Below are 8,342 nucleotides of genomic sequence, written 5' to 3'. Positions count from 1 at the left end.
GGTCTTCACCCACTCCTCTGGCCGAGTTCCCAGAGTGTCCTGGCTGAATCCTCACATCAGATTTTAGGTACAGTTTTAGTCTGTGCTACACAAGGAGTTTGTGGCTGAAGCTGTGGCAGTGATACAAAAATCAGCTTTTCTTCATACCGTAAAATCTTTATTTCCTGACTTTTTATAATTCGCTTAACCAACAGAAAGGAAACCTGTAGCAGGATGGTGCTGTGCTGCCTCATCCCTGTGCCCTTTATTAAGATCATGGAAATTCTGTGTTCCTGTGATGCTTTTATTGACAGACACCCCAAAAGCACACGGGATGTTCTTCACTCTCCTGCTCTGCACAAAGCGTTGCAATCCCGTGGGCAGAGTTTGCTGAGCACAACCTGGGTGAAAAGGCCCTGCTGTCCATGACAGGCAGAGCTCAGCACCTCCTCCAGGCATGTCCTGAAGTGATTCCTTCTCAGGAAATCATTTTAAAGATTGGTTTAACACTTTTTAATACGAGTTAACAATAAGTTAAATACATAGCAAATGCAGTTTGCAGTTAATGCTTCAGATTTCCTCCTGAGGCGATGATGTTTTTTCTGAGAGCCCAGAAGGTCACTTGGGTAACAGTAAAAGTGACGTTTTTCATACATAAGGAAATTGAATTTTCAGAAGGAACTCATCAATGTTGTCCAAGAAGACACTTTTCCTTTCTCAGCGGCTCTTCTCATCCCTACGGATGTTCCTTCCCCATCTATAACTTACTCCTGATGAGGAAATAATGCAACAGCAGGTGCCTCTTGGAAAAATCAGTGTTTTGAACAGCTTCAGGGCTTTGTTTCAGGGCAGGGAATTTATTTTCACTCTCTTAGCAGAGTAGATCCATCCTTGAAAGGCATAAACCTGATGGACCTAAAACCTCCCTGCAAACAAAAAAAAAGAGGGAGAAATACGGTGAGCATTAAAATTTTACAGCCTTAAGCTGGTGTCTCCATTTCCAGGCAGTTTTCACAACATCGAAACGCCAGGAATGAGAATAATGTCGAGATGGATTTTAAGACATCTTTCATTCCTACAGGCTGCAAATGAGTGTTTTGGTGCAGGAAGGAGCCAGATGAGTGGATGGCTTAGCCAGGGTTGCTGCCCCAGGCTGTGAGGCACCTCCTGGAGCTGGGGGGGTTTGCACTGAGGCAGAAGGGCAGATTTTCCTCTCTGTGTCATCTTTCACAAACTGCTTGAGGAACAACCTCTGCCAATACTTTCCCGTCAGGCAGAATGGAGTATTCTTCCAAAATATTCCTGCTCAAGCAGCCTTAAAAGAGAAGGTCCCAGGAAAACAGATTTCCCACTGTGTGGGCTTTTTGTTTGCCTCTTTGTTCTCGTCTTCTCTCCTCCTGTGCCCTCTGGCTTCATCCCCTTATTCCTCCATTGTCTTTACATTCAGCTGCTTTCCTGGTTCATCTCTGTCCAAAAGTGCTGTGAAAGGAGTGTGACATTTGCTGCTGTTCCCGTGCCCACTTCTGTCCCTGCCCTGGACCTGTCTGCAGCTCTGGGACAGAGGCATGGTTTGGATCTGTACAGTGCCTGGCATTTTGGGGAGCAGGCCTTTAAACCTTTAAGAGGGTCTAAATAACTTAAATAATAGAACAATAGAGCCCTGGGTGACCTGTCAGGCACGTCCCTGCCTTTTCTCTCTGGAGCAGACATCCTGCCATTAAGCTGCTTAACATCCTGAGTGTGTGCATAATCCATTTCCCTGAACTGTGCCTCGGGATCCCAGCGTGCCATCTACCCAGAAATACAAACTGGGAAGTGGTAGCAAGTGGGAATGACAGGTAGAAGGGGCACCATTGGAAAGAAAAGAGAATTGCTATTGGAGAGGTTAAAAATAAAAATCTTGCAGTGTCCAGACAGCAGCAGGTCCTGATGGCTGGGAGATGGGAGTAAATCTGTGAGCTCGGTTTGGAACAGCTGGAATTTTTGGAGGGGAAGTATGACTCTTGCTGAAAACTGATGTGGGAATTAAAGTTGCATTTTGTGTGTTGTGCCAGCAGGTTCTTAGTGTTGCTGACACTTTTTGTCAGCCAGGTGAGCCCGGTGAGGTTTCTCCTCACTCAGGTTTTGGATGTGGACACTGATTTTCAGAGCTGCCTGCATGTGCTGCATTTATTCAGAACGGTACCAGCACAGCACAAATTACCCACGAGTAACTGTGGAAGGCAATGACCAATTAGCTGAACGAGTGGCTATTTGCATAATGCAGGCCCAGCTCCGTGTGCGGGTTAATAATTGCATGCACAACTGCTGTCAGCGACTGCAGGCGCAGCACTGGGGCTGTGCTCACGTGTGCAGGGGCTGCACAAACATCTGGGTGGGAGCAGCAGCCACAGCAGCACCTCTGGCTGCTCCACAGGCAGGGATTTCAGGCTTGGTTTTGTCCTGGAACATCCTTCCCTGTGGATGACTCCCTGAGAAGTGAGCCAGCCCTTCAGCAGCAACGGCTCCTGTGGTTCTCCCTTCCTGACAGGGACAATGTGGAGGCAGATGGGAACATCTGGATGGTTTTGTGTGGGGAATTCTACGATAAGGAGCTGAAATGACACCCAGCAGTGTTTCTAAAGCAGGTCAGTCATTTCACACGCTATTCCATCTCACTTCTCTCATGTATTATTAATTGGGAAGCTTTTCCTTGTGGTTGATGTATCTTTCCCCAAATGATCTGTTGTGTGAATGTTTCAGTAGGAGGGACTCTAATCTCATTTCATCACCTCGCAAGGAACCCCCCAAAGCTTCTTAGAAAGCCAAAGCTCCTTAAAGACAAGTGAGGAGTTTCCTTGTGAGCACATCACTTGTGTTTATTGCAGGAGTAAATGTGATAACACATGGAGCATGAAACTCCTGTCCACCCCTGTCCTGTCATGTGCTAATGCATGAACAGCCATGGGAACATTTCTTTGCATCTGCTGATAGCAGAAGTGATGCCCTGTCCCCAGCCAAGCCCCTGCTGTCCCCAGCCATCCTGGAGCAGAGGTGCTGCACAGCCAGGGAGGCTTAGCTCGGGTTTAAATGCTGGATTTGCTACTCTTTATGAGCAGGATGTGAAGGAGCTTCTCTGGGCAGCAGAGAGTTCTTTCTTCCCACCCCCTCAGCTGCTGCTTCCCCTGTGCCCAGCTCAACAACCAGCTCCTGGCCCCCTTTATTCACCTTTAGCTCTCCACTGTATTTCGACCATGTCAAAGAATTCAGTATTTCTTTTGGAGTATTTTTTTCCTGCGTTTGGTTTGTTGAAACCTTCTTAGTGTGAAATTAACTTGGGAATCCCTGAACCTGATGAGGAATTGAGCTGACATCTGTAGCTCTACAGATCTGCTCTGCAGAGAGAAATCCCTAATTGGGTGTTCCTTTGGCAAGCTAAGATCTTTTTAGCTCAGTATCTCTGTGCTTTAGCATTGGATTTCACATCTCAGTGATTGTGGTTTGAGGATTGTTTCCTGATTTGGTGTGAAAGAAATGAAATTCCTCTGCAGTATGTAAACTTACATATTTAATGTCTTGCCTATATGTTTGCTGCACAGTGACATGTTTGGAGAACCAAAAAACACCAACCCCATCCTTTATTGCCTTCCATCCACCTCTGAGACTGTGCTCAGGAAAGAGCAGCGTGAAGGTCAAAGGTTTGTGCTCAGGGAAAAGCAGCATGAAGGTGAAGCAGGTAAAGCAGCTGCTTTGTCCTTCCCACACGTGGGGAAGGATCAGAGGCTGCTGTAAATCCATTTTACTCAAGGAATCAGTGATGTGCAACAAAAATCTTGTGCTCACGGTCAGTGGGTACAATGGGAATTTGGAGACTTCTATGTATTAATGAATATATTGTGTGTGTGCTGGGGGGGTGGGCAGGACTCTTTTGGGGCAGATACGGTGATAAGTCTGTTTTAACAGAAATAATTTTAATTGTAAGCTTGTCCCCTGTGTGTATGGGTGGGTCACGGGAGCCTGGGCTGGGATGAACACAGAGGGAGCTGTCACGGGAGGCACCTGGAGTTTTCTCACTCAGGAGGGGTTGATTCAGTTGTTGGGTCTGTCACACACATGGCCACGGCCTTGGATGGATGGGCTGAGCTGTGAAAATGCTCCTCTCTGAAATGAGGGCTCACAGGCTTTGGATTTCCCTCTCCTGCCTGCTGTGGCTGAGGTCTCTCAGCCCCCATGGGGGGAAGCACAGCCACTGCTCCGAGAGATGTACTTCACGTGGCATAGTTGAACTGTAGCTCTATTAATACCAAGATAAACAGAATTGAAATTCAGTTTGACCTTCTGTGACAGCTGTGACAAAGCGTGGCGTGTTTGAAGTCTGGATACAATTATTTGGAATTGCTAAACAGCACATTTCAATCATGACCTTTAGCTGGCACCGAGGCCAGAGGAGGGCCCTGATTTTAACTTCTGAACTGCAAATCACCCCGTTGGAAAGAGACTTCAGAAGCCATTATAATCACAGGGAATGTTTCAAAGGGTGTGGAAGCTATAAGCAAAATATTTATTTTACACACTTGTCTGCATTTAAGCCATAAATCTGTCTACTATGAGAGTGTTTTAGTGGTGTAGAGAAGACAAGTAAGCTGAGATCATAGCATACATGTCCTATAAGGCTTTACTGAAAATCATTGCTTTTTAATCCCTTTATCCCTGTTATTTCCTACCACTGTGAAAATCCAGTGGCAGGGAAAGCTGGCACAGTGTAGGACAGATGCATAATGTGCAATGCTAAGCAGGCAAAAATCCCTCTGTTTGTCTAATGCTCCAAACACATTAGAAATGTCAAAGTTACTGCTGGGTGTCCTACATAAACACAAATAAATTATCAATACTCAGCTGAGTATTGCAAACCTTGTTGGATGTGGTCTTTTGATATGGTATGAATAATCTTCTAATTAGTCAGAGGAAAAAAAATCTTCTAATTAGTCAGAGGAAAATGTCCCTGCTTATGGCAGGGGGGTGGAATGAGATGATCTGAAAGGTCCAACCCATGATAATTAAAATCACCCAGAAAAGTTGACCTGGATTGTTTCTGTGAAGAGCAGGTACCACGTGAGTGGCATAAAACCGAATTGCATACTTCAGGTGTACAACACCTGATCTCACATCTTTGACTTTTTCTTTTCCTTGCCTTGTTTTCCCCCTGCATAAACCCTGAAAACCTGCTTGGACAGGAGATGGAGCCAGAATGTCCCGAGGGCTTCTGGAAATGTTCAGGTGTGTGATTGCTTCCGTGAGCTCCGCTGTCGCCCTGATTCTTAAGATTTTCTAAAGCCTTCTGAGTTTACATTCTGTTAGAAAACTTTCTCACACATTTTCTATAAACAACATATTGTTTTGCATTCCTTCGTGGGGGTGGAGGAAGTTGAGGTACCGGTGGTTTGTCCAATGTCCTTGGAGAGGTGGCCTATTCACTCTCCAATCCAATGTCCCCTTTGGAAAAGTATAAAGGTTGGAGTCAGAAAATAAACCTTCTTCTTTTTTACCTTGCCATCGTAGTGGCTCATGTTGTGCTTTCTCGTGTCCTATAGTGACACTCCTCATCAAAGTGAGCCCAAGCTGAATCAGCTGAGCTGCATCCTCTTCTGGCATGCTGAGCATCACTCAGCTCCTGCTGGAATCAGAGGTTTTATTGTCCAGGCAGCAGGAGTGCAACAGGGCCTGAGCTTGGCTCGTGGCACCCACCTGGGGCAGGACAGGCTGGTCCTTGCACCCCCACCCCAGCACTCCCTGCCTCCATCCCCCTGCTCCCACCGCTCCTCTCTCACCAGCCAAGGTTATTAAACTGCTATTTGTACGGTTCAGGCTGCAAATTGGAGCTAATTAACATGTGCACAGCCTCTTCCCCCTGTTATTGACCTGGAGGACAAAGCCTTTGAGCCTCCTCTTCCTCTCTCACCCTGCTAATGCTCTCTGTGATTTCCTGACAGCTTGGCCAGAGCAGCTCCCAGCCTGGAGCACAGCTCTTCCAAAAGGGCAGCTGGAGGGACACAACCCCAACTGGATAAATTAGAATTTATCTGAGCTTTTAATCTAGGGCAAGAGGAACATATGGAGTGTTGTGGCAGAGTCAATTTAAGATTTTGACAACAAAAAGATGGGTTCTTTCAGTCATAATAATTTAAAACAATGGTTCATTTTTGTGCTGCTCCTGACATAGAAACTGTGAGAGACAGACAGGTTCTGGGGCTGTTCTCATCCCACTTTAAAAACATGGGCCTTAGGAAATGCCTTTGTACCCAACCAACAAACAGATTTCCAATTATTTTACTAAATAAATACAAGGATTCTGTAAAAGCAGCTGGAACTCTTGATTTTTTGTCCATGGTTTTTTCCATGAGGTAAAACCAGTCAAAGGGAATATGCTGTGTTCAGATGCTGTTCCAGGAATGAATGCAGAGCAGGGCTGTGAATCCTGGAGCAGAGCCCCGAGCCCCCTGTGCCCCTGGCTGTCCTCAGCTTCCTACAGCCCCTCCTGCTCCAGCTTTTCCTGAAGTTTTTATTCCAAGGGATAGCGACACTTTACAGTCCATCAGTGATGGTTATGTTGTGTTTCAGCATCCCACCATCCCCATCCGTGGCAGAGGCTGATAGTGGATCATGGAATGGTTTGGGTTGGGAGGGACCTTAAAAACCATCTCATTCCACCCCCTGCCATGGCAGGGACACCTCCCACCATCCCAGGGTGCTCCAAGCCCTGTCCAGCCTGGCCTTGGACACTTCCAGGGATGGAGCAACTTCTCTGGGCTTCTGCTCTATGGAGAACCAACTCCTCCAGAGCAGGAAATGTATTTTGCCAACTTCAGAAGTTTGTGTCAGGGAGCTGAACCCATAGATTTGGAGTCACCAATCCAAGCCTGGTTGATCACCCAACGCTAGGAGTCATCAAAATGCACTTAAAGGGTTTTTTATGTGTGGGATGGAGCTGTGGCCGGGTGCTGTTGATGCTCGTGGGGGTGGCTGAGCAGAGCTGCCTCCCCCTGGCCTGGGCTGCCTGTGGCTTCCACATGGGACCCCCGAGGCCAGAGGAGGCTGCTGGCCAAGGACCCTAAAAGCCAGGGACCTCATAACTCGGGAAACTGGACTGGACAGAACGCACATCCAACCAATATGATTAATGCAACGTTCTCCGTTTATTTGAGAGAAGATGGCAGTTTTTATACACTTCTGCATAGTTTATAATTTACAAAGGCACTCTCATTGGCAAGCTAACATTGTCTATCTTTGTCTTAAGGTGGCCTAAACCTCACACTAGAAACCCATACTAATTCACACCCAGACAGCCCAGTGCATCACACCTTAATACAATTTCTAACTGTCACAAACTCTTAATTTCTAACTGCGCCACAAACTCTTAATTTCTAACTGTGCCACAAATTCTTAATTTCTAACTGTGTCAGAGGCTGGAAGGCCTCACAAGGCCCAAATCTGAGGCCTTGGCTGGAGTAGCTCAAATCTCATTCCAAACATAAATCATGACCTCTGTCTCTCAGAAATGCTGCAAGAGCTTAATAATAAGGGAAAAAAAAAAAACCAAAACTTTATTAGGCTACTACTATTATACTACTATTAAAAAAAAAGAAAGAAAAATGCATACAAAATATAAAATGAAAATATTTTTAAATATTCCTCTTCCTACTACTCAACGCTAACAAATTATAGTGAGACACGACTTGGGCTCCTAATTATTTACTTTTTAATATAATTAATATTAAGTGTTAATTAACCTCTTCCTACCAAGAAGATTCTTTTTCCCATGTCAAAGCATGACATGGGCTTGTCAAAATCCTACACCAAACCCCTCTATTCTGACCTGGAGCTCCATGCAAGGGAGCCAGCAGGAGCCCTGGTTGTGCATGAGGAATGCCAGAGCACAGGCCAAGGTGAAACCCAGCAGAAAGGTAAAATATCAGTGAGTTTCTTGTGTATTTGAAGGCATTTACTAGAACTTAACAGGGCATTATCCCTCGCTGAGGAATGATAAGATGGCTGAAAGAGCAGTTTCTATACACCCTGCTGCTATAAAATTGAATTGGTTTCATATATACTACATTTTAAAGGCATTTTAGACTTACGGATTTATTAAAAAAAAAAAAAAAAAAAAAAAGGTTTATCCTTGATGTCCTGAGCACATTATTGCAGTAACCTCACTGCTGGACCGTGGCTTTGGCACAACACACACATCCATAATGAGGGACTGCCTGTTCTAGGGAGGTTTTATTACAAAAGAAAGTGCACAAGTATATTAGGAAGATGGGGGGGAAAACAGACAAGTCTATTTTTTTGGCAAAGCCTTGTATTATAGATCTCATTTCTCTGGTTGC

Source organism: Lonchura striata, chromosome 12, assembly GCF_046129695.1.
Source record: "Lonchura striata isolate bLonStr1 chromosome 12, bLonStr1.mat, whole genome shotgun sequence".
In the NCBI taxonomy this organism is placed as follows: domain Eukaryota; kingdom Metazoa; phylum Chordata; class Aves; order Passeriformes; family Estrildidae; genus Lonchura; species Lonchura striata.
Note: the sequence above shows the minus strand (reverse complement) of the source record.